The sequence below is a fragment of the Triturus cristatus genome, chromosome 2_1 (assembly GCF_964204655.1).
Source record: "Triturus cristatus chromosome 2_1, aTriCri1.1, whole genome shotgun sequence".
Classification (NCBI taxonomy): Eukaryota; Metazoa; Chordata; class Amphibia; order Caudata; family Salamandridae; genus Triturus; species Triturus cristatus.
In genome coordinates this window covers 778,265,153-778,290,889 of record NC_140581.1, presented here as the reverse complement: position 1 = coordinate 778,290,889, position 25,737 = coordinate 778,265,153, and the positions used below count along the sequence as shown (strand labels likewise).

The 25,737-nt window shown below is 45.7% G+C and overlaps 1 long non-coding RNA gene across 10 annotated transcripts in view; it reads left to right on the top strand.

Annotated features, from left to right (window-relative positions):
- The first annotated feature begins 6,447 nt into the window (after positions 1 to 6,447).
- Positions 6,448 to 25,737, top strand: part of LOC146865865 (uncharacterized) — a 186,060-nt gene continuing 166,770 nt past the window's right edge. For all 10 annotated transcript variants that reach the window (XR_014976710.1, XR_014976713.1, XR_014976714.1 and 7 more), the window contains exons 1-3: positions 6,448 to 6,559; positions 6,655 to 6,724; positions 6,838 to 6,942. This is a non-coding gene — a long non-coding RNA (uncharacterized LOC146865865). The remainder of the gene's footprint in view (positions 6,560 to 6,654; positions 6,725 to 6,837; positions 6,943 to 25,737) is intronic.

The following is a 25,737-nucleotide window of genomic DNA, read 5'->3' as shown; positions in this document are numbered from 1 at the left end:
CAAGAGGCAAGAGAAGTTCAGAAATTTACAAGAGAGGTACAGAAAGAAGCAACAGAGGTGAAGAAGAAGTCAAGAGAACTGCTGTAAAAGGCAAGAAAAATGCAGAAATAGGCAAAAGGGGGCAGAAAGAGGGAACTGGTGGGCAGACTGAGGCAAGAGAGGTGCAGAAAGAGGGAAGAGGGGTGCAGAAAGAGGCAAGAGGGATACAGAAATTTAGAACAGAAGTGCAGAAAGACACAAGAGCAGTGCAGAAAGAACCAACAGAGGTGCAGAAAGAGGCAAGAGGGGTACAGAAAGAGGCAGGTGAAGTGCAGGATGAAGCAAAGACGTGCAGAAAGAGGAAAGAGAACTGCAGAAAAAGGCAAGAGAGGTGCAGAATAAGGCAGGAGGGGTACACAAAGAGGCAACAGAGGTGCTGAAAGAGGTAAGAGGGGTGCAGAAAGAGGCAAGAGAAGTACAGAAATAAGTAACAGAGGTGCAGAAAGAGGTAGGAGAGGTGCAGAAGCAGGCAAAAAGGTACTGAAAGAGGGAACAGGAGTGCAGAAAGACGCAAGAGAGTTACCGATGTTTGAAAGAGAGGTGCAGAAAGAAGCAAGAGTAGTGCAGTAAGAAGCAAGAGAAGTGCAGAAAGAAGCAATAGAGGTGGACAAAGAGGGAAGAGAGATGCATTCATTTGCAAAAGAGATGCAGAAAGAACCAAGAACAGTGCACAAAGAACTAACAGAGGTGCAAAAAGAGGCAAGAGGGGTGCAGATGGGGTAGGAGAGGTACGCAAAGAGGCAAGAGGGGTACACAAAGAGACACGAAGGGTGGAGAAAGAAGGAATAGAAGTGCAGAAAGAAGCAACAGAGGTGCGGAAAGAGGCAAGAGTGGAGCAGAAAGAGGGAATAGAGGTGTAGAAACAGGTATGATAGTTGCACAAAGAGGGAAGAGCGGTGCAGAAAGAAGCAAGTGAGGTGCAGAAAGAGGCAAGAGAGGTACAGAGAGAAGCACAGTGGTGCAGAAACAGGCAAGAGAAGTCCAGCAAGAGGCAATAGAATTGCTGAAAAAAGCAACAGAGGTGTAGAAAGAAGCAAGAGAAGTGCAGAACGAGGCAAGTGAGGTGCAGAAAGAGGCAAGAGAGGTGCAGAAAGAGGGAAGACGAGTATGGAAAGAGACAGCAGGGGTGCAGAAAGAAGCAAGACAGGTGCAGAAATAAGCATGGGAAGTGCACAATGAAGCAACAGGGGAGAGGAAAGAGGCAAGAGAAGTGCCGGAAGAGGCAACAGAGGTGCAGACGGAGGCAAGAGAACTCCAGAATGAGACAGGAGAGTTGCAGAAACAGGCAAAAGAGGTATAGAAAGAGGGGACATGGATGCAGACAGAGGCAAGAGAGGTAAATAAAGAGGTAAGAGGGGTGCAGAAATTGGCACTAGGGGTGCAGAAATTTTCAAGAGAGGTGCAGAAAGAAGCAAGAGCAGTGAAAAAGAACCAACAGAGGTGCAGAAAGAGGCAAGTGAGGTACAGAAGGAGGCTAGAGAAGAGCAGAATGAAGCAAAAGAGGTGCAGAAAGAACCAACAGAAGTGCGGAAAGAGACAACAGGGGTGCAGAATGAAGCAAAACAGGTGCAGAAAGAAGCATGGGAACTTCAGAAAGAAGCAACAGGGGGAAGACAGAGGCAAGAGAAGTGCAGAAAGAAGCAACAGAGGTACAGACGGAGGCAAGAGAACTGCAGAAAGAGGCAAGAGAGTTGCAGAAACAGGTAAAAGGGGTGCAAAAAGAGGGAACAGGTGGGCAGACTAGGACAAGAGAGGTACAGCAAGAGGAAAGAAGGGTGCAGAAAGAGGCAAGAGGGATGCAGAAATATGGAACAGAGGTGCAGAAAGAGGCAAGAGCAGTGCAGAAAAAACCAACAGAGGTGCATAAAGAGGCCAGAGGGGTGCAGAAAGGGGTAGGAGGGATGCATAAAAAGGCAAGAGAAGTGCAGAAAGAAGCAACAGAGGTGCAGAAGGCGGCAACAGAAGTGCAGAAAGAAGCAACAGAGGTACAAAAAGAGGAAAGAGGGGTGCAGCAAGAGGCAACAGAAGTGCAGAAAGAAGCAAGAGCAGTGCAGAAAGAACCAACAGAGGTGCAGAAAGAGGCAAGAGGGGTACAGAAAGAGGCAAGTGAAGTGCAGAACGAAGCAAAGACATGCAGAAAAATGCAAGAGAACTGCAGAAAAAGGCAAGAGAGGTGCAGAATAAGTCAGGAGAGGTGCACAAAGAGGCAAGAGGGGTACAGAAAGAAGCAAGAAAAGTACAGAAAGAAGCAACAGAGGTGCAGAAAGAGGCAAGAGAAGTGCAGAAAGAAGTAATAGAGGTGCACAAAGAGGCAAGAGAGGTAGAGAAGTAGGCAAACAGGTGCTTAAAGAGGGAACAGGGGTGCAGAAAGAGGCAAGAGAGTTACAGACGTTTGAAAGAGAGGTGCAGGAAGAAGCAAGAGCAGTGCAGAAAGAAGCAAGAATAGTGCAGAAAGAACAAGAGAGGTGGACAAAGAGGGAGGAGAGATGCATACATTTGCAAAAGAGATGCTGAAAGAACCAAGAACAGTGCACAAAGAACTAACAGAGGTGCAAAAAGAGGCAAGAGGGCTGCAGATAGGGATAGGAGAGGTGAACAAAGAGGCTAGACTTCTACAGAAAGAAGCATCAAGGGTACAGAAAGAAGGAATAGAAGTGCAGAAAGAAGCAAAAGAGGTGCTGAAAGAGGCACAAAGGGTGGTTCCCATGCAAGATTCTCCAGGTAGGTGTTGGGGTGTTGCAGGGATGTTTGAATATGGGGGGTTATAGTGGTGTGGGTATCAGTGTTGAAGTGCAAAGGGTAGACCAGATTAGTAAGGACAGGCTCTATAGTTGGACAGACCTTTTTTTGATCTACAGGACCCCGCTTGCATATGAGTCTCTGGGACAGTGCTGGATCTAGCGTGCAATGCCTCAAGAGAACAAAAGTTATTAGAGGCCGAGAGCTCCAATCCGGGTAACTTCTCTTCAATCTGACTTAGCTTCAGTAAGATAGGGTTCAAAATGGTAGCGACCATATTTTCTAATCTCTGCCACGTATCATCATTCATCATTCATCAAGGGGCACACAGTTGGGGTTACCGGGGTGCTTACTACACTTTGTACAGGGTCCGTTTCGTCGCCTACCCTTGTTTTGGCGGATCTAGATATTTTGAAAGGTTTCTGTCTTTGTGGGCCACCACCCCTTTTTCTCTTGGCTGGTAGTTCGAGGTTGAGCTTGCATTGATGCCTGGAGGCTTTTTCAGACCTAAGCCTCTTGTAGAAACTCTTGTCGTGGTAGTTGACAGTGGAGGTATTGGGTCTTGGGGGGTCAGGCCCGTGAGTGTTCCTGGTTCTAGGTTTAATAAAAGCAGTTGTATAAGAGCTGTTAGACCTGGCATTTCTTGGTGTGATTACCCCTGACTTTTTGTCTCTACCTCCTCTATTTGTGATGCTGTGAAGGATTGTGTTTTATTGGCTTAGATGCTTTGGGCACTTTCCCACTGCTGATCAGTGTCAAAGAGCAAGTGCTCCCTATATAAAGAGTTAGGATAATTGGTTGTCCCTGATTGGTATGTTTGCCTTACTAGTAAAGTCCCTAGTAAAGTGCACTATTTGTGCCAGGGCTGGTAATGCAAATGCTACTAGTGGGCATGCAGCACTAATTGTGCGACCCACACAAGTAGCCTTAAAGATAGAACTCAGGCCTGCCACTGCAGTGCCTGCACACAGTTTGTTAAACTGCCATGTTGTCCTGACAAGTGCACCCACTTGCCAGGCCTTACCTTTCCCTTTTTATGAAGATCATACACAACTATGGTAGGTCTAGGTTACTCCCCTGGGCAGGGTAAAGTGTATGTGAAAGGTAGGACATGTACTAAGGTGTGTACCATGTCCTAACAGTGAAATACTCTCCATTTTGTTATTCACTGTTGAAAGGCCATCTTGCCCATATACAGAATGGGGAGGCAGTGTAATATGTTTCCAGCCTATCTTCCCATAGGGTTAAGATGGTGAGGTGAAGTTTAGTGTGCCTGAACTCACAATTTAATAACAAATCTTTTAATGAAGGTGCTTTTTGTATTGTGTGTTTAGAAACCACTCTTTTAGAAGTGGCTGAGATTTTGTGTTTTAACATTTCTGTGTGTCTCTGCCTGGTTGTGGATTAACTGTCTGGATTTGAATGTGATATGCTCTGGGGTATGTCTTGACCCAGGGGAGGAGGTGAGACAGCAACAGGCTGACCTGCATCTGGAGTGTAGGGGGGAGGAGTAGCCCCTGGAGGTGAAGAGGCCTGGGCTGCAGCCATAAAACAATGGCTCCATCCCCTGCTGAGTGATTAAGGATCCAGACCCCCACTTTCAAAGGAAGAAGGTGTCACTGGCAGGGAGACACCCAGAACTGGTTTGGACAGGGGTCAGTGCCCCCCTGAACACAAAGACTTCAAATACATTTAGGAGTATAACTATGAGAGCTGAAACCCCTGGACTTGGGAATGGAACTGTTCAAGACTGTAAAGGATTGAACCTACTTCGTGTTCAAGAGGAACCTTTGCCAAGTAATAAACAGCTGAAGAGACTAAAGGAAAGGACTGACCCTTGCTGTGTGTTCTGGGGCTGGCCTGCAGTTTGCTGCTTTAACCAAGGAGAGGCTAAAGGGACTTTGCTGTGTGCTGTGTTGTCCTGCTTGAAAGGACTTTGTTGTGCTGTGTCCTGGAGTAACAACCCCAAAGGCCCGAGGAGAGCTGGCTCCCTGTTGTGGAAACTCAGGAACACAAAATTTTCCAGGTGCATCTCAGCAACACTGTGTGCTTTTTGCAGCCTGAGACCCTCGTAAGAATTGCCCTGTGATTATGGGCCCCAGGAATCCAAGTGAGTCTCAGCGACGCTGTGTGCGTGTGCTTTGTGCAGCCTGAGACCTTCTTGAGGATTGCCCTGTGATCATGTGCACCCGGAACTCAAGGGAGTCTCAGCGATGCTGGGTGCGTGTGCTTCGTGCATCCTGAGACCTTCGGGAAGAGTGCCTTGTGACCGTGCAAACCCGGAGCTCAAGTAAGTTCCAGCGACGCTGTGGGCGTGTGCCCTGTTGCAGCCTGAGACCTTCGTCATTTCCATTGGCCTGGACCGGCAGCCCCGAAGGAGCTGTGCCGCCGTTCCAAGCCCATCTTTACCAAGGAGGGACCTCGAACCATCCACGTGTCGGGGGAGGCTCGAGTTACCGTGCCTGAAATCCACAAAGCCGCATCGGAGGCCCAAGTCGCGAGGAGAAGAGAGCGAGGTCTTTCCCATTCTCGCAGCGCGAGCCTCCGCTGAAGTCCGTATTGTTGCCCGTACTTGTTGAGGAGTCGCAGTACCGGGGCCGGAGTGTGGAGCTACACTTTGTTTACACCCTACCCATGTTGGGGGCATAGTTTGGTAATAGCTGACCGCGAGTCAGCAGGAGTGGCATAGAGACCGAGTACCATGATCGGTGCTGGAGTACATCAGTTTGGTATTACGAACTGCAGATGGTTGCATTATGCATTGCATTATATCTGCATAACGAACTACCTGATTGTTGCATTACGCATTGCATTATTTCTGCATAACAAATTACCTGATTGTTGCATTATGCATTACATCATTTTGGTATTACGAACAGCCTGATTGTTGCATTACGCATTGCATTATTGTTGCATAATGAACTGCATTATTGTTACATTACGAAGTGCCATCACGTGCCCATGCCCAAAGTTGTATGTTTGCAAGACATCACAACAAATTAACCAGAGGATTGTCCAATACCGCTCCAGAATAAAACAAAAGGTTCTAACGGCACCCATGGTATCTCACTTTATCGAGAAGGGACACACTGAAAAAGATTTTGTGTGGACAGTTCTGTCTGGTATTAAACCATCATCCAGAGGTGGCGATACTGAAACACTCCTTCAAAAAAGAGAAGCATATTTGATCATGAAATACAACTGCGTGATGGACGGCCTACATGAGATGTCAGAGTTACATCAAATTTCACGCTAATGTCCTCTGTAAATCACTCAGGTATTGTGAGCAGCTTCAATTAAATGTCGTGATAACTGTAAATTAAAAATGTACATGCTTAGAATAGTTCTAGTCTGGCATAAATACCCCAGGTATCAAGAATACCGCTAATGAGAAGTCATGGTAAAATCCTTTGTGAGCGTTTGTTTAAAATCTTTAGAACAGCAATAACATCGGTTGCGAAACTGAGAGTATTCAAAATACTTTTTTCTCCCGTTTAAAGAAATCTCACAATTAATCATGCTCCGAAAGTAATTATGAAATAAGGAAGTGTTCTTCCTTTGCCCCCCCCCCCTTGTTTTAAAAAAATAACGTTTTGTTTTTCCCGATCGGTGAACTGAGGAGAACTACTAATCCCAGCATGCATTGTCCAGAAAGCCCGGAACACTTCCTGTCAAACAGGATATAGCTAACGTAAATTACACGGGTCTTTCTGACCGATCTGCTCTCGGTTGGATCCTCGCACACGGAGTTTTCACATATGAAATTCAGGACAGCTTATAAGTAAGTGTCGCCCACCTATATCGTTAACGTAAAGTGGCAAAGGAAACAAGTAGATAACGAATATATTTTCTTTCTCCTCTTTTCTAATTTCATAGACTGACCCCACGCGTTCCTTGAGAAACGTGACAACAAGAGATCAGCACGCACGGACATACATATGATTAAGTAAGTGCGTGCACCAGAAGCGCTTTTGAATTAAAAGTTCTTTGGCTTACAGACCGGAACATAAGTCATAAGTTAGAAAGTAATATAAACATATTATTTTCATTTTCTTGCAGCTAGCGCGACAGCTGTGCTGCATATTTCGCATTTTGAAACACAGTAACTGCCTATAGAAACGAACCACGGAGCCACTTGAAATTTTCTCTTGACTACATTAGCTCGTGAGTGAAATAATCATTTATCTTGATACCTTTGAATGAAAATACATTACACACAGTCATTTTGACTTGAATGTCCTGGTTTTTCAGGTCCTGGACATAAGAAAACTTTCATAATTAAGAAACACAACTCCACTAAAAGTTCAGGCAAAATCTGTTTCAACTAAACATTGTTAGTATAGGTATGGGTGTGAAAGGGACTGATTCACTTAAGGTAATTTTATTTTATTCAACTTTAATATGCAGGTTACACCGTGCCTTTAGCCCTGATGAAAATCCCTGATTGACTGCTGGGATTGGAAACGCGTCGGCATTTTCCATCTTCTCAAGCCACCAAGGACACACAGAGTTGTTTCTGACCTCTGTTGAGGGTTTTTAATAATAAATATACCCCACAGAGTTCTAATTCATCCAGTGTGGCAGCCGTTCCCAATGATAGATTAAGCTTTAAGCTCTCTCTTCTTCTGGAATTGCCTTGTATGATTAATAGTACATGAATGTTTTGCTGGTGTAATTTTTGTAAAAGCTTTACCAAAGTTTTGTTTATTTGTTCACATTAATTGTATGACATTTTTTGTTATTTCACATATGCTTCAATTTATATCACTTTGTGTATTGAAATGTATTTCACCCAGACACGATTGAAAATGTTCTCTTAAATGTTTTGAAATTTCTCAAAAGAATGTGATTAACGACAATCAGAGCTTCAGAACTGTCGTAGCTCGGGTCCGCCTAAATAAAAAGCGGTATATAATTCTAACATTGGTGGCAGCAGTGGGATCTACTGTTGATGATCAGCGGTTTGGAATTAGAACGTGTATTTGCAAATTCACTCACAGTGATTGGTGTACATCACTAGTTAGCGCAGACCATGACGTAACCACATATTGTGTTTAGATTTTTTGGTTTTATTTTTGAGCGACCTTTAAGCCACATTATGTCTCAGATGAGTCAAGGCGCCAGTGAGGCTGCAGAATTTGAGTTCGAACTTGAACATTGCTTACCTACAAAGTGATCAATTGAGGCAATTCTGCAGAGCTTTGGGATGTCCCATGAAAAGTAGCGCCAAGAAGAAGGAGCTGCAAATGGCCTTGAGGGCCTAGTGGGAAGCCAAAGGGGCTCAGGAGATGGGTGATGTTGAGCTGAATGAGCATGACCCAGGGAATGGATTTGGTCCACACGATTTGCCAGTGGAAGGACCAGCCTCAGGGGCTGGTAGTAACCATTTAGGGAGGAGTTTTTCCCCAGAGTAGCTGGAGGAAAACCAAATGGTCAGAGAGAATGAGTTGGAGGTTTTAAAACTTAAAGCTCAAGCAGAGGAGAAGAAGCTGCTCATTGAAAGTGAAAAGCGAGCAGAGGAGAGCAGGAACGCTCTCGCTTTGGAAAAAAAAAGATTCTCTTAGCTCATGAGTTAAGCATGAGGGAACTGGACATGAAGGTTAAACAGGCAGAGTCCAGGTCAAATGGCGGCAGCACACAACCAGTGCCAGTGGGAAAGGTGTACATTCCCAAAGACGTAGTGCGAGATTACCAAAGGGGTGATGATATTTATGCATGGTTCACGGCATATGAGATCGCACTGAGGATGAATGAGATGCCTGAAAAGCATTGGGGGCGGGCCTATGGGAACACTTTGAGGCATCTGGGAGGGATGTTTTACCCCCTTTAGAGAGGGCGGGATCCCTGACCTATGCCAATATGAAGTAGGCTTTATGCCTCAGGTATGGGCTCACTCCTGAACAGTACAGGCAGAAATTTAGGAACTTCAAGAAACAGGAATCCAGTACTTGGGTTGAGTGTGTAAATGTGTACACACGTGCACTGGATGGTTGGATGAAGGGCAGCAAGGTAACTGATTTTAAAGGTGTATGCGCTTTAATTAGTTGGGAGCACTTGAGTAGTCTGTGTGTTCCAGAGCTGCACCAGCATCTTTTGGACAGTAAGCTGACTGATCCTGGTAAGCTTGGTGAAGAGGCGGACCACTGGACCAGGGTCCACAAGGGGATTGGAGGTACCACTACCATAGGTGTACAGGGGCCCCTGCAGGAGGTGGGGGAGGACAAGGGTAACCACAAGGGGTTCTCTAAAGGGCCCCAAAGTAGTTCCCAGGTAAAAGGGTCCCAGTCCCCCAAGGCTAAGAGGTCCTGGCCCCATAAGGGCAAGCGGGACAACAGAGGTCCTCCTACTTCTTACGTCTGTAAGGAAGTGGGTCATCTTGCCCCAAAGTGCCCCAAGAAGTCACCTGCACCCACCGGTGCTCCAGCACCGGGTTTAATGAGTGTAGTGTTGGGGGAGGATTTAAGTACTTGGAATGGGGAGGAACAAGCAGTGATGACCCTGGTCTCATTAGGAGATCAAGAGATAGTCCAGGAAGCCTCTCTGCTTGAGAATACTAGGAAGTACAGTCAGTGTCTGACCATCAATGAAAGAAGGGTGGAGGCTCTAAGAGACACTGGAGCCAGTTTGACATCTGTCAGGTGTCAGTGGGTGTCTGAGGAGCAGGTAATTCCCAATGTTCTTCACCCTGTAGTTGCAGCAGACAACTCAGTGCGCCTCTGCAAGATGGCGCTAGTTCCCTTTGGGTGTGGGGGGTCTCAGGTTCTTTGAAGGTCGTTGTAAGCCTGTCCATGCCTGTAGACTGTCTGCTGGGGAATGACATGGAGAGTTCCCCCTGGAAAGAAGTGGAGCGCCAGGCGCATTTGGAGATGTTGGGTCTGCCTGAGTGGGCTTGTGTGACCACTTGGTCTATGCCAGCCAGTAAAGGTGTTCAAAAGGGCCTACCCCAGTGCTTCAGAACCTTCCTACAGGGGTTGGCTCATGATGTACCTTTAGCAGGACATTTGGGGCAGGACAAGACCTTTGAGGGGCTTGTCACCCACTTCTACTGGCCTCAAATGTGCACGAGTTCTGATACTCATTGCAGGACCTGTAAGACTTTGCCAGGCGAGTGGTAAGAGTGGAAGGAAGCACAAGGCTCCCCTCCAACCTGTCCCTGTACTCAGCGCCCCCTTTAAAAGGGAAGGCATTGACATTGTGGGGCCTCTGTATCCCAAGACAGCCATGGACAACAGGTTCATCTTGGTCTTGGTAGACCATGCCACCCGGAAGCCATCCCTCTCCGGACAGCGACAGCCCCCGTGGTGGGCCGTGCAGTGATAGGGATCTTCTCCCGCATGGGGTTCCCCAGAGAGGTGGTGTTCGATAGGGGTACTAATTTCATATCGAGGTATATGAAATCTCTGTAGAAGGAGTGCGGTGTAACCTACAAGTTCACCATGCCTTACCACCCCAGGGTAACAGTCTGGTTGTGAGACTTAACTGGACCCTGAAGGGCATGATTATGGGTCTTGAGGAACCCATGAGGCGTAAGTGGGAAGTCCTCTTACCATGCCTGCTGTTTGCTTACAGGGAGGTGCCACAGAAGTCCTTCAGGTTCAGTCCCTTTGAGCTCCTGTATGGACACCCTGTAAGAAGACCATAGAGTTTGGGGAAGGAGGGCTGGGAGGAGGCTCCTAGTAAACCCCCACAGGATGTATATAGCTACATGCTGGCCTTCAGGAACCAAACTAGGCGTTTCAGGCAACTCTCTCAGGCGAATCTGGAAGACAGCCAGGAAGAAATGAAGCGGTGGTAGAACCAGAATGCCACTCTGGTCGAATTTCAACCTGGGCAAAAAGTGTGGGTGATGGCACCAGTGGAGCCTTGCACACTCCAGGACAAGTGGGCTGGGCCTTATGAGGTGGTGGAGTGCAGGAGTGAAGTGACTTACCTGGTTGACTTCCAGTCTCCTAGGAACCCTCTGAGTGTCCTTCATGTGAACCGCCTCAAACCACACTTTGAGAGGTCTGATGTGACAATGCTCTTGGCTACAGACAATGGGGCAGAAGAGGATAGTGAACCTCTTCCTGACCTCCTGTCAGCCAAGGAGAAGGATGAGTCAGTGGATGGGGTGAACCTCTCGCCTACCCTGACCCCGGCACAGCAGATGGACTGTCGCCAGGTTTCGGGTCAGTTTGCCTCCCTGTTCTCCCTGACCCCAGGAGTCACCCATTGGTGCGTCCATGATGTGGACACTGGAGACAGTCTACCTGTAAAACAAATATTTTACAGAGTAGCTGATAAGGTCAGGGCCAGCATCAAGGAGGAGGTTTCCAAGATGCTGGCGCTAGGGGTGATTGAGCCATCCAGCAGCCCGTGGGCTAGTCCAGTGGTCCTTGTGCCAAAAGCTGCTGCACCAGGTGCCACCTCAGAACTCCGGTTCAGAGTGGATTACCGTGGGCTCAATGCGATCACCAAGACTGCGCTCACCCCATCCCTAGAGCTGAAGAGCTCATGGATCGGCTGGGAGCTGCCCGGTACCTCAGTACATTTGACTTCACATCTAGGTACTGGCAGATTGCCTTGACCGAGGGGGCCAAAGAGAGGTCAGCATTCTCAAAGCCAGAGGGGCACTATCAGTTCAGGGTTATGCCCTTTGGGTGAAGAACGCCCCTGCCACCTTCCAGGGACTGGTTAACCAGGTATTGAGTGGGCTTGAGGAATTCAGTGCCGCGGCGCCTACCTGGACGACATTGATGTGTTCAGCTCCATTTGGGAGGAACATTTGGGACACCTCTGTGAACTGTTGAAGGCCTTGCAGAGGGCAGGCCTAACTATCAAGGCAAGTAAGTGCCAGATAGGGCAGGGTTCTGTGGTGTACTTAGGACACCAGGTAGGGAGTGGCCAGGTGGCGCCCCTGCAGGCAAAAGTTGATATCATTCTGGCTTGGGAAACCCCCAAGAACCAGACAGGCGGGAGGGCCTTTTTAGGACTCACTGGTTATTACAGATGGTTTGTGAAGGAGTATGGCACCATTGTTGCCCCCTTGACAGAACTGACGGCAAAGAAACAGCCCAAGAAGGTGATCTGGACTGATGCCTGCCAGACCGCTTTTGATGCCCTGAAAACTGCCATATGCACGGCGCCCGTGCTCAAGGTGCCTGATTTCTCCAAAGAGTTTGTAGTGAAGACAGATGCTTCAGAGCATGGTGTGGGAGTGGTACTCTCACAATTGAATGACGAGGGCTTGGACCAACCCGGAGCTTTCATTAGCAGAAGGCTACTTCCCAAGGAACAGAGGTTGAGTGCAATTGAAAGGGAAGCTTTTGCTGTGGTCTGGGCGCTGAAGAAGCTGAGGCCCTACTTGTTTGGGACTCACTTCCTGGTTCAGGCCAACCACAGGCCCCTCAGATGGTTGATGCAGATGAGGGGTGAGAACCCAAAACTGTTGAGGTGGTCCATCTCCCTACAGGGAATGGAGTTCACGGTGGAACACCGACCTGGAACAGAACACGCCAATGCTGATGGTTCGTCCAGATTTTTGGGCCTTAGTGATCAGAAATCCCATGAGGGTGAGTAGTTCCCCTCACTTTTCGGCTTGAGGGGACAGGTGTTAGACCTGGCATTTCTTGGCTTGATTAAACCTGACTTTTTGCCTCTACCTCCTCTATTTTTGATGCTGTGAAGGATTGCATTTTATTGGCTTAGATGCTTTGGGCACTTTGCCACTGCTGATCAGTGTCAAAGTGCAAGTGCTCGCTGTATAAAGTGTAATGATAATTGGTTGTCCCTGATTGGTATGTTTTCCTTACTAGTAAAGTCCCTAGGAAAGTGCACTATGTGTTCCAGGGCTGGTAATGCAAATGCTGCTAGTGGGCCTGCAGCACTAATTGTGCCACCCACACAAGTGGCCTTAAAGAAAGAACTCAGGCCTGCCACTGCAGTGCCTGCGTGCAGTTTGTTAAACTGCCATGTTGTCCTGACAAGTGCACCCACTTGCCAGGTCTACCTTTCCCTTTTTATGCACATCAGACACCCCTACGGTAGGTCTAGGGTACTCCCCTGGTTAAGGTGCAGTGTATGTGAAAGATAGGACATGTACTAAGGTGTGTACCATGTCCTAACAGTGAAATACTCTCCATTTTGTTATTCACTGTTGAAAGGCCATCTTGCCCATATACAGAATGGGGAGGCTGTGTAATATGTTTCCAGCCTATCTTCCCATAGGCTTAAGATGGAGAGGTGAAGTTTAGTGTGCCTGAACTCACAGTTTAATAACACATCTTTTTATGAAGGTGGTTTTTGCATTGTGTGTTTAGAAACCACTCTTTTAGAAGTGGCTGAGTTTTGTGTTTTAACATTTTTGTGTGTCTCTGCCTGGTTGTTGATTGACTGACTAGATTTGAATGTGATAGGCACTGGGGAATGTCTTGACCCAGGGGAGGAGGTGAGACAGCAACAGGCTCACCTGCATCTGGAGTGTAGGGTGGAGGAGTAGCCCCTGGAGGTGAAGAGGCCTGGGCTGCAGTCATAAAACAATGGCTCCATCCCCTACTGAGTGATTAAGGATCCAGACCCCCACTTTCAAAGGAAGAAGGTGTCACTGGCAGGGAGACACCCAGAACTGGTTTGGACAGGGATCAGTGCCCCCCTGAACACAAAGACTTCAAAGACATTTAGGAGTATAACTATGAGAGCTGAAACCCCTGGACTTGGGAATGGAACTGTTCAAGACTGTAAAGGATTGAACCTACTTCGTGGTCAAGAGGAACCTCTGCCAAGGAAGAAATAGCTGAAGAGACTGAAGGAAAGAACTGAACCTTGCTGTGTGTTCTGAGGCTGGCCTGCAGTTTGCTGTTTTAACCAAGGAGAGGCTAAAGAGACTTTTCTGTGTGCTGTGTCTCCCTGCTTGAAAGGACTTTGCTGTGCTGTGTCCTGAAGTAACTTAACCCCAAGGGCCTGAGGAGAGCTGACTCCCTGTTGTGGAAACTCAGGAAAACAAAAGTTTCCAGGTGTGTCTCAGCGATGCTGTGTGCGTGTGCTTTGTGCAGCCTGAGACCTTCGTGAGGATTGCCCTGTGATTAGGCCCAGGCGGTAAATTCTGTTCCGCTTGCGAAATTTGGGTAATTTTGTGTTCCGCTGAGAACGCGGAATTGCCCAAAATTCCACGATCCGCGGCTTTGCGGAATTTTTTGCTTGCTCGCGCTTTCAAAATGCGTGTTCACGAGATATTTCCCCCCGAGCACGCAAACAGTGTTCGCGAACAGGAAAAAAGCATTGCAAACGGGCGGAACAAGCAATTCCGCGTGTTCGCGGAACTCTGCCTGATCGTGGAGATTTTTTACCGTTTCGCGGAGCATTGTGTAGCGCGACTAAGCAAATTCCGCCCACCCCTACCTGTGATCGTGTGCACCCGGAACTCAAGTGTGTCTCAGCGACACTGTGTGCGTGTGCTCCTTGCAGCCTTAGATCCTCATAAGAATTGCCCTGTGATCGTGTGCACCAGGAGTCCAAGTGAGTCTCAGCAACACTGTGTGCGTGTGCTTTGCTCAGCCTGAGACCTTCGTGAGGATCGTCCTGTGATTGTGTGCAATCGGAATCCAAGTGAGTCTCAGCGACGCTGTGTGCGTGTGCTTCGTGCAGCCTGAGACCTTCGTGAAGAGTGCCTTGTGACCGTGCACACCCGGAGCTCAAGTGAGTTCCACTGACGCTGTGGGCGTGTGCCCTGTTGCAGCCTGAGATCTTCGTCATTTCCATCGGCCCGGGCCAGCAGCGCCGGAGGAGCTGTGCCACCAGTCCGAGCCCGTCTTTGCCAAGGAGGGATTTTGAACCATCCCCTTGTCGGGGGAGGCCCGCGTTCCCTTGCCCGAAATCAATGAATCCACATCGGAGGCCCAAGTCGCGAGGAGAGGAGTGCGAGGTCGCACCTCCCAGGTAACTCTCAACGAGCGTGCGTGTGTCGACGCCTGGGGCGGGGTGTGAGCTCAGGGAGAAACTCTCTCTGCCTTTCCCATTCTCGCAGTGCGAGCCTCCGCTGAAGTCCGTATTGCGGCCCGTACTTGCCGAGGAGTGGCAGTACCGGGGCCGTAATGTGCAGCTACTCTTTGTTTACACCATACCCGTGTTGGGGGCATAGTTTGGTAATAGCTGACCACGAGTCAGCAGGAGTGGCATAGAGACTGAGTACAGTGATTGGTGCTGGAGTACATTATTTTGGTATTACGAACTGCCGATGGTTGCATTAAGCATTGCATTATTTCTGCATAACGAACTACCTGATTGTTGAATTATGCATTGCATTATTTCTGCATAACAAACTACCTGATTGTTGCATTACGCATTGCATTATTTCTGCATAACGAACTGCCTAATTGTTGCATTACGCATTACATCATTTTGGTATTACGAACTGCCTGATTGTTGCATTACGCATTACATTATTTTGGCATAACAAATTACCTGATTGTTGCATTACTCATTACATCATTTTGGTATTACGAACTGCCTGATTGTTGCATTAGGCATTGCATTATTGTTGCATAACGAACTGCATTATTGTTACATTTTGAAGTGTCTGATTCTTGCATTACGGACTGCATAGCATTGTATTAGGACTGCATTGGATCGTCTGGAATTGCTGATTAATACTGCAAGAGCCTACAAGGGCATGCTGGCCTAATAACCAGCCAGGTGAATTATTACAAATACGCATATGTTGGATATTTATTGTGTGGTCTCATCGTATATCTTTTTATATAAGTATATACTTGTTTTTTTATGAAACTCGTGTGGAGTCCATTTGTGGTGTCATCATTGGGTTGGTGTAAGCGTGGTTGCAAATACTTTATCACACCAGAGCAATCTAGGGTCAAATTGTGAACTAAACCAAAGCTATGAGAGCACTAAGCAGAGTCAGAATGGATACTAATAAATCCCATAAGCCACCAAGATAGCAGCCCACATCATCTGGGATTCGGTCCCGTCCTGAGCCTCCAAGATAATCAAGGCTGCAGATGAGAAGGGCAACTGTAACCTCTCCATTCATCTAAGATGAGGTATGTGCCCTGGATGTTTGATAGGCTACCTAATGTATTGATGGTGGTAATGGAAGCAGTGCAAAAAGAGTGTAAAGTGATAGTAATAAAATCATCTACTAGGATAGAAACAACCTTTAATAATGTCTATCCGAGTGACAAGAACCTGTGCTACTGCTGTACGTATCGTGAAATTTCTATAAAAGTGAAAAACACCAGAAAAAACAAATAGAATGACACGAATTGAGGTACTGACAGACAGAGCGGGCCTCTTTTATCTGAGCGGATGCCAGGTGAGGTGAGGCGGTCTCCCGTACTTTTGACGGGATTTGAAGAGATATTTCTCCTACAAATAAACCAGGAGTAATCTCTATCCCAAGTAGGTCATTCTATTTGTTTTTTCTGGTGTTTTTCACTTTTATAGAAATATTACGATACATACAGCAGTAGCACAGGTTCTTGTTGGTCCTGATGAAAGCCGGATTATAATTTGATCCTTCGGCTGAAACATGTAGACCCCTTTTAGTTCTTTCGGACTTGAGCAGTTATTTTGTTAAAACTGCTACTACACTGTTTTTAACCTTGTCACTCGGATAGACATTATTAAAGGTTGTTTCTATCCTAGTAGATGATTTTATTACTATCACTTTACACTCTTTTTGCACTGCTTCCATCACCACCATCAATACATTAGGTAGCCTATCAAACATCCAGGGCACATACCTCATCTTAGATGAATGGAGAGGTTACAGTTGCCCTTCTCATCTGCAGCCTTGATTATCTGGGAGGCTCAGGACGGGCTGCCGAATCCCAGATGATGTGGGCTGCTATCTTGGTGGCTGATGGGATTTATTAGAATCCATTCGGACTCTGCTTAGTGCTCTCATAGCTTTGGTTTAGTTCACAATTTGACCCTAGATTGCTCTGGTGTGATGAAAGTTTATGTATCAATAAGGGATTAGCTATCTAGTGGTCGGTAAATATTTTTCCCTTCGACCCTCCTATGATATATCTGGCTTGCTTTGATATATCGTGTTATTAGTTGCAAATACTTTACACATTTGCCTCGAAGATAAGCCTGGCTGCTCGTGCCAAGCTACCGAGGGGATGAGCAGGGGCAATCTGAGAAGGGGTCCTTCCTTTCCCTGACTTAGAAGCAAGGTCCCTATTTGACCTAAGGTACCTACCTCAGCCAACTAGAGACCCCCAGTTCTAACAAGAGCGCTAACCATGGGTTGGCCCCCCAGAAAGGAACGCTTCTGAGGGAAAGTCTCCAAGGATAACCGTCGCTCAGTCAGTTTGATTTCTCGAGTTAGAACAGAAATAACCCTTGTTAGGAATGCATTGAGGGTTCCTGCAATCCATCTGCCCATCTGATCACTCTGGCCCTTGTGCTTACTAATTTTAAAGAGTGAAACTGTGATTAGATAGTTATTGAAATATCTGCGTACAGTACCTTAATGGAGACAGCATTGTTAGAGGGGAACCCAGCCTCCTCCGGGCTCCAACGGGCATGGACGGGCCCACCCTTGGCCCTGGATTTGCCCGGGCACGTCCCCGCACGCATCCTGCACCGTGGGCCAGCATCCTCCTTTTATGGCGCGTCCGTGCTCTCTTGATCACGGGAGTTGTGGTCCACCAGGGCGGTCAGTCGGAGCCCAGTAGCAACAGCAGTAAGTGGCTACAGCGCACTGTGGGCCAACGCCCTCCTTTGATGGCGCATCTGTGCGCTCTTGATCACGGGAGTTGTGGTTCCCCAGGGTGGTCAGCAGGTGCCCAACAGCAACAGCAGTAAGCGGCTGCAAAGCATCTGCTGTGGCGCATCTGTGCGCTCTTGATCACGGGAGTTGTGGTTCCCCAGGGTGGTCAGCAGGTGCCCAACAGCAACAGCAGTAAGCGGCTGCAAAGCGCCGTGGGCCGGCACCCTCCTTTTATGGAACATACACACGCTCTTGATCAGTGGAGTTGTGGTCCCCCAGGGCAGTCAGCAGGAGCCCAACAGCAACAGCAGTAAGCTAGCAATATTTCCATGCGAAGACCTATATTTTCTCGAAAGTGCTAGTTGGGAATGCCCTTTTCTCATGAGCTAACTTTATCACCATTTCCTTCTTATCATTGGACATCTGACACTTATTTGGATGTGGAGCCGATACATCTTGCTATGCAATTTATATTCAATTCTTTCTTTGGGTAGTCTGGTGGTACTGATTTGAGGGTGAGCTGTCTTTTGTTTGTGTGAATGTGAGGGTGGTTTAAATATAGCAATCACAACAATAAGAACATGAGAGATGTCTGCTGCTTAATGTGGAGGTGACAACCCTTTGAGGGGGGCATTCTGTAAATTGTACACACATAAATGCAGAGCCCTAAATGTTTTCTTAGGCTGTCGTTGCTGAATGCTAGGGTTGCCATTACCTTTTTCTTTCACTAGCCAAAACTTGCTTTTATTTTATCTTATTCTTGCAAGTATTTTTCTATCCACTTTTCAGTCCTTAACATTGTTTTCTAGCTCTCTTTCGCCTTCTTTCTTCCCTTTCTGTCTTTCTCCTTTGCTCTGGGCATGGTCTGTTGGTGAAAGATAAGTCCCAATCTCCTAAAATGAGTGCAGGTGCCCATCACAGACACATTAAGTGGTGAGTGTGACTGGGTAAGCATACCTCACATCGAGGGTGTAGGCAACTAAAGCAATCTTCTCCAAGGAAATATGCTTCCCATGGAATAGTACTCCCAGTGGAGTGGGCTGGCGGTGGAGTTAGTTTGTTCAATCCCTGGGTAAAGGAAGCTTTACACTGACATACGCAGCCAATATTGTTTTAGATGTAGCTTGCAAAAGCGTGAGTGTTCTGCCTAAATAAGGAGTGTTGGCCTATGTACCTCTTCTCCATTAACTTTGCAATACACTTCACAATCTCCGCAAACATGCTGGATTATTTCCAAAATGGAAAGGATGTTGCTCACTTCATGTCCCATGCCTTGGCCACTGATCTGTCTGACTAGTTTCAACACTGTTGTCTGCAGTTACTAGGGTCTCCATCCAGTCAATGTACCTATCTCATAACTTTAGATCTTCGTAATTCAACTCTGCAGACCTATATGAATTTTCCACAACGGTGAAAGTTTGACATGGCCTGCCTATGAATCAAACTTATCTGCAAGCTATACATAGATCTCAGCAAAAGTAGACTTTAGACTCAAAGAGCTAAATGATCAGTGCACAAATCTGTTCAATATTTTACTTTGTATATTTAGCGTTTTAGGGACTTAAAAATCTCCCCAATGTTTCATACTTTTTCTTTACTGATATCTTCCACTTGATTCTTGGATGCAGAAATGTTCTTGTAAGGAATTGGGTTACTGGTTGCTGGGGTGTGAGCCCTGGTCAAGCAGCAACAACAGTCCTTGTCGAGGTAAGGCACAAGCAAACCCAACTTAACACGTGCTCAGCTCTCTGATAGCTTGGCACAGAAATTTAATAAATAGATCAGAATGACAAAAATCCAATCAGTAGAACCAGAAGTATGAATTTTTAAAGAACAGAGTGAAAAATAGCATTCGAAAGCAGAAAGAGCCAAACATAATGGATGTATGACGTTACAACGCAAACACTTACAATGCATGCCTTTACAATGCAGTTTTTACATCGCAACATCTATTACATTTTTAGACAATACAATTACAATGCATTACATTACAATGCATACCATTACAACGCATATTACTTTTAGGGCAACAGTAGGGTAAGTGTTGGATAGTCTAGGGGTAAAAAGTACTATTCCCACTTCAGTGAGTGCAACAGTAGGGTAAGTGTTGGAAGGGGGAGGGGTAAAAATTACTATTCCCTCTTACTTACCTTATATTGCATTGTAATGGCGTGCGTTGTGGTGACATGCGTTGTAGTGACATGCATTGTAGTGACATGCGATGTAATGGCTGCGTTGTAATGGCATGCGATGTAAAGGATGTTGCATTGTAATGACTGCGTTGTAAAGGTAGTGCAATGTAATGACTGCGTTGTAAAGGTTGATCTCACCGTAACTGTCTGGTCGCGCTGGATTGGGTCAAAGTCAGAAGGTCAGGCCAACGATGATGGGGCATGTGTCAGATACAGTCAGATACAGTCCCAGATTAGTGACACTGAAGGTTTACCTTCTCAAGTTTTGAGGCAACAGTCCCATTTGCATTGGAGAGGGTAGCAGGGAGCAAAGAGAACATTGCAGGTAGTGGTCAGCATGACATGAAGAGCAGGCCGGGCGTCGTGGATAGGCAGGTTAGTGCTTTGTTTTGGCAGTCCACTGTGGGGGATCAATGCATGCTGTGTAAAGGCAGCGGCTTGTGCTGAACTTTGTGCGTATGGTGCAGTCTTAGTGCAAAGGGACCAATTTGAGATCAAGAATAGCCCAGAAACTTGATTTTAAGAGCCTGTGATCTGCAAAGAGAGTCCAGAACCTGAGAGGAACAACTTGGGGCCAGGAACGTACTGCATCTGGGTCCAGGAACTCTTTGGGGATCCTTTTATGTCCCTAAGGCTCAGATAAGATGGCCAACTTGGGTACTGGGCTCAGGATGAATTTGGGGGTCCAGTTCTTCTTTCCCAGGCAAGAGGGCAGCAGGTCAGCACAGCAGGGCAGCAGTTCCTTTAGTGCAGCAGTCCAGCAGAGTGGCAGTCCTTGTAGCAGCACAGCTTTCCTTCTTCCTGGTATCTACAGGTCCAGAAGTGTAAAGAAGAGTTGGTGTCTGAGGTCCAGTATTTATGCACAGTTGTGCCTTTGAAGTGGGGAGAAGCTTCTAGAGGCTTGCCTTCAAAGTGCACAGGTGTCCTGCCTTCCTGGCCCTGGCTGCAGACTAAATACAGGGGGTATGCAGCCCTTTTGTGTGGAGACAGCACAAAGTCTAATCAAGTGGAAGTGGGCTGGTTCCAGCTCCTTCCATACATCCTGCCAGTGATGGCTCATCCAGTCACACCTAAGCTCCCCATTATGTGTGGCTGTCCAGAAGGAATACACAAAGCCCAACTGACAAATACACCCAGTCATGTGACCAGAGACAAGCTGTAGCCACCAATAAGCTAAGGCAAGAAAATGGCAACTTTCTAAAAGTGTCATTTTCAGAATTGCAGCTTAGAATACCATACTTTAGGATTTAAATTGTGACACCAAACATGAGCTGGTTATCTCTTCCCATTTGGAAATTGGACTTATAAAGTGTGATAAGGCAACCCCAAATCTACCCTATGGGAGACAAAGGCCTTGCAGTAGTGAAAAATAAATGTAAGAGCTTTTCACTACCAAGACATGTAAAACTTAAAGTACATATTCTGTTTTTTTAAATACATTGAACCCTGCCTTCTGGGTTGTCCCGGACTTACCCTAGGAGTGACTTATATGTATTAAAAAAGAAGGTTTGGGTCACGGGTTATCTTGCCAGGTCGTCATGGCAGTTAGACTGCACACACAGACTACAATGGCAGGCCTGAGACATGTTAAAAGGGCTACTTAAGTGGGTGGCACAATCAGTGCTGCGGGTCCACTAGTAGCATTTAATTTATAGGCCCTGGGTACATGTAGTACCACTTTACTACAGACTTATAAGTGAATTAAATTAGCTGATTGGGTATAAGCGATCTAACATATTTTCAAGAAGATAACATCAGCACTTAAGCACTGGTTAGCAGTCGTAAAGTGAACAGAGTCCTAAGGCCAACAAAAATAAATTCAGCAAAAAAATAGGAGGAGCAAAACATCTGGAGATTACCCTGCAGAAAGGTCAAGTCCAACATTCATGAACTATGTTACTACTTTTATTAGGACATTGTAAGGTGTGGGAATAAAGCTGAAGGACTCATGCCCAGAGAGCAGGCACCGGCAACTTGAGTATGCCCGGAAAGTGCTCGCCTTCGATGTACCTAAGGACCCTGACTACACTAATGGCTGTATAGTCACCCTCCTAAGAGGTCCCTCAAACAAATGTACAAGAGTTATTTTGAGTGAATGTAGTTTATGTTAGATATAGGCGTGTGCAGGAGATTCTCTCCTAATTATAAACTCATATCAGAAGGTTTTGTAGACTATATTGACAATTGTGGGAATAAGATTACAGAACAATTGTAACCTGTTTTGAGGGCAATACACACAAGTAACTTCAAGTGACTGTGAATGAGTGCTCAGCACCAAGAGCTGGATAACAACACCCATACAAAACTATCTTGGTATCCCACATATTTCTTTACTAATGGTCATAGATCTCAAGGGTCCTGCTCTGCCTCTTTGGAATCCATTGCCATATGTTAACAGATGGCTGACTGCTCACAGTAATGTGGATGATGCTCAGTCTAAGAAGGTAGATCCTATTGCCCATCACAACAAAAGATACCAGATGCATGGGATTTTTTAAAGTGATTTTGTTACCCACATGTTATTGATTCAATTGTGTAAAAGGTCTTACTAATTACTAATTTCTTATGATTTAACATCCTATGGCAGTACATCATGGTCTACAATGTCCGAATGAATGTATGAGTAGAATATCCAGCTATACCTTAGCATTCTTAGGGAACAACGTTTTCCACACTCAAAATACCAAAGGCAGTGTGTAACTTGCATTATTTTTTTATATAGGTCAAAGTGCTAAAATTGTCAGTGTATATAATGGTGGTATGTTTGGTAGGTTATTACATTTTATTGTTTTGATATTTGATATTGCAATTTCTGGTATTTTTAATGCAATGCATTAACTGTGCTTTGATCTTAGCGCCATGGGTTGTATGTTTAGCTATTAGAACTTAGTGGCTTGTCTATTGTAGTTAGTCAGACTAAAAACTACACAAACATTTGGCTGTTAATTTCTCCAAACAGGGAACTCGAGTCACAGGGTTAAGAAGTGACCAGCTTTCATTTGTTCAATCTTGTAATGCTCTCAAATGTACTCATGATAGTCCTATTAAACTTAAGTGTCAGGTCTTAAGATTTGATGTCACTTTCTGTGAGGTCATGATGTCACTTGCTGTGATGTCACTTCCTGTGAGGCCATACGCAATGTCACACACCATGATGCCACTTGAATACTGACTAACTTGGTTAGTAACCCCACTTCTTTTTTTAAGCACTTGTGCCTTGATTGTTACCACATTGTGGCTCAGATAGACTGTCCATTTAGAGTTGTTATTGTGTTAAAAAAGAACTAATTGGATATGCAAGACCAGGTTAATGAGGAACTTTTTTATGAGGCAGAGTAGTTGCCCTCCCAGACTATTACAATTTGTCTTTGTAAGACTATCAGCCTCCTGCTAGAGTCACACCAAACAATGGGCTGATTACGATGTCAGTCGGAAACAAACCCACCCAACTCCTTGTCGGATTCGGTTCCGACCGACTCGCAGTCGGCCTTTCCTCCTGACCGATTATGATGCTTCCGAACATCGTTCAGAATGAGTTCCATTGACTTCAATGGGATCCTGTCTTCCGACCAACAACACAGGCTCCAATGGGGAAAATGGGTGTCTGCGGATAACCTTGCACCCTGTCGGGGGCACCCCTTGGTGCCTGCCACACCGTGCATAGTTTTACAAGGAGTCCCGTCAACCCCAAACCAGAAGACTCAAGATGAAGGGGGGCATGCTAGGGGCCCCCAAAGTCAGTTTCTGACAGACCGAGTCGGAAAGGCTGTTGGAATCCGACTTCATAATTGGTCAGTCGGAAACGCTGTCCATTGAGCTTTATGAATCGGCTCTGACCGATTCAGATTCTCCGAATGCCAGTCGGAGCAAATTTGGAAGGACCAAACGTGTCCCCTTCCGACCGCGAGCTTCGTAGTGGTTGGTTTGAAATGTTTCCGACCGAGTCAGGCAGATAGGTTCTGAAACGGTCTAGGAGAATCTGGCTGTCGGTCGGAGGGTTTCCAACCGACATCGTAACCAGGTGCAATGTGTGGTGTAACTACTCTGAATCTCTGTGTACTCTGAAAAAAATATTTTATTAACTCTTCAGGAACTTATCCTATTAACTAACAGTGGCATGCTTTATAAAGGTTGCTTATTCGCAAGCACCAGATATGGTGCTCAGCTGGCTAAATTGTTTGGGTGAGGGGTTACATCTGTTTGCCTACAAATATTTTCAATAACTTAACAGTGCATGTCCCACGAGAATTACCAAAACATTTATTTTAGAGGGCACAGACCTATTGGAGTAATTTACCACACATTTTACGGTGGAACTCTCACAAGAGTCTAATAGTCTGATATTGATTAAAATTGGAACCAAACTATAAAATGCACACAAATCAATTTAGCAACAAAACAGCACACAAGAAACAAAGTTGCAGTACTGGAAACTTACATTACACATTATACAAGATTTAAAATCACTAACTAAACACGAGTGCAGTGCTGCCCAAAATTATATTAAGAGCATGAATCACAGTCCTCCTGTGAGAAACAGTGCTTCCTAATGCTTTGTTCACAAGCAATCACTGATTGAGATCAATAGGATTAAACGAGGCATTCAGTATGTATGGTGCAGCCTACGGGGAAAGAAAAGCAGCCCCTTGTTCAATATAAGTGTCTCAGTGTTCATAATATATAGTTATGGGAACAGGCTTACCCTCCTAATTTAGGCTAAGGATTTGTTGGTACTTTGAAACTTGTATATCTCATGACTCAAAAGCATCAATGGTTAGCAGGACCAAGTCTAAAGAAGACAGATCTTGGTAATGAAAAGGGGTGTACCACAGTCTATAGGACCGTTGGAAGAAGTTTGGGTGTGGGCCCACAGGCACACAGGGTACACAATAGGACCACATAGGACTTTTCCAAGCTTCTGGATTCAGCTAGCAGGATCAGTCATGTTCTGGACCTAAACTCAGCACGGCTGGGGACCCAGAAGTGTGGCTCATGGATACTTCTCTCAGCCCCCATGGAACAGAGATGCTGATGAGGATGTGCTCAAGTCATATGCCAGATTGAGATTAGTTGGCTAAGGGGTTCCTCAGAGGAGCCTGAGGCCTGATAGCTAGTCACCACAGCTGTAAAGGCAATTACTGATTGATTGTAATACTCAAAGAGCACACTGGTATGCTACAGAGTCACTAAAATACTGCTGTGGGCCAACAATGAAACTGATAACTGATAAGAAAGATTTTGGGACCTATGCAAAATTCCAGATGGCGACTGAATCAAGAAAGGTAGGATAGCTACAGTGTAGTGATTGAACAACCACCTCTACACCTGAGATGAAAACATGTGACTTTTAAGAGAGCCAACGAAAAGCAACAGAGAGAAAGAATGTATGTATACTTGATAGTGGCTGAAGGTACAAGGTTAGTTTGGCAAATACTGCTTAAAGGATCAAGCAAAGGGGTTTTAAATCCGGATAAAATCTGCCCAGGCTGTTGCATTCATGATGAGGAAGAATCCCATATTATGTTTTTCTGTCCTGCATACAATCGACCCAGAAAATTCTGGTTAGCTCCTCTATGCAGAAATTTGGGCTTAAGGAGCTATCTCCATTCGCTTAGAATATTGAAAACGAGCACGGCACCCCACATAGTATTTGCAGTTGCTAAATTTTTAATGGCCATGTGGCAGCTAAGGTCAAAATATCTTAAAGACTGATCCCTTTGGCTATGAATCTTAACGCTTCTTGCAATCAGAAATTCTTTTTACATTATGATGGTTTTATGTATTTTATCATGTTCTTATATTAATGTGGATGTATTTTAATGACATTGTTTTTGTATCTTTTATGGCCTAATTGGCCGAAATAAAGAATTTGATTGATTTTAAATCATTCTCTTCAAAATAGGAGGCCAATAATCATGGAAAGCTAATTGTAGACTGAGGGAAGCAGAGCGACCCAATAAGTGATAATGCTATATATATATATATATATATATATATATATATATATATATATATATATATATATATATATATATATAGCGGAACAAAGTCCGC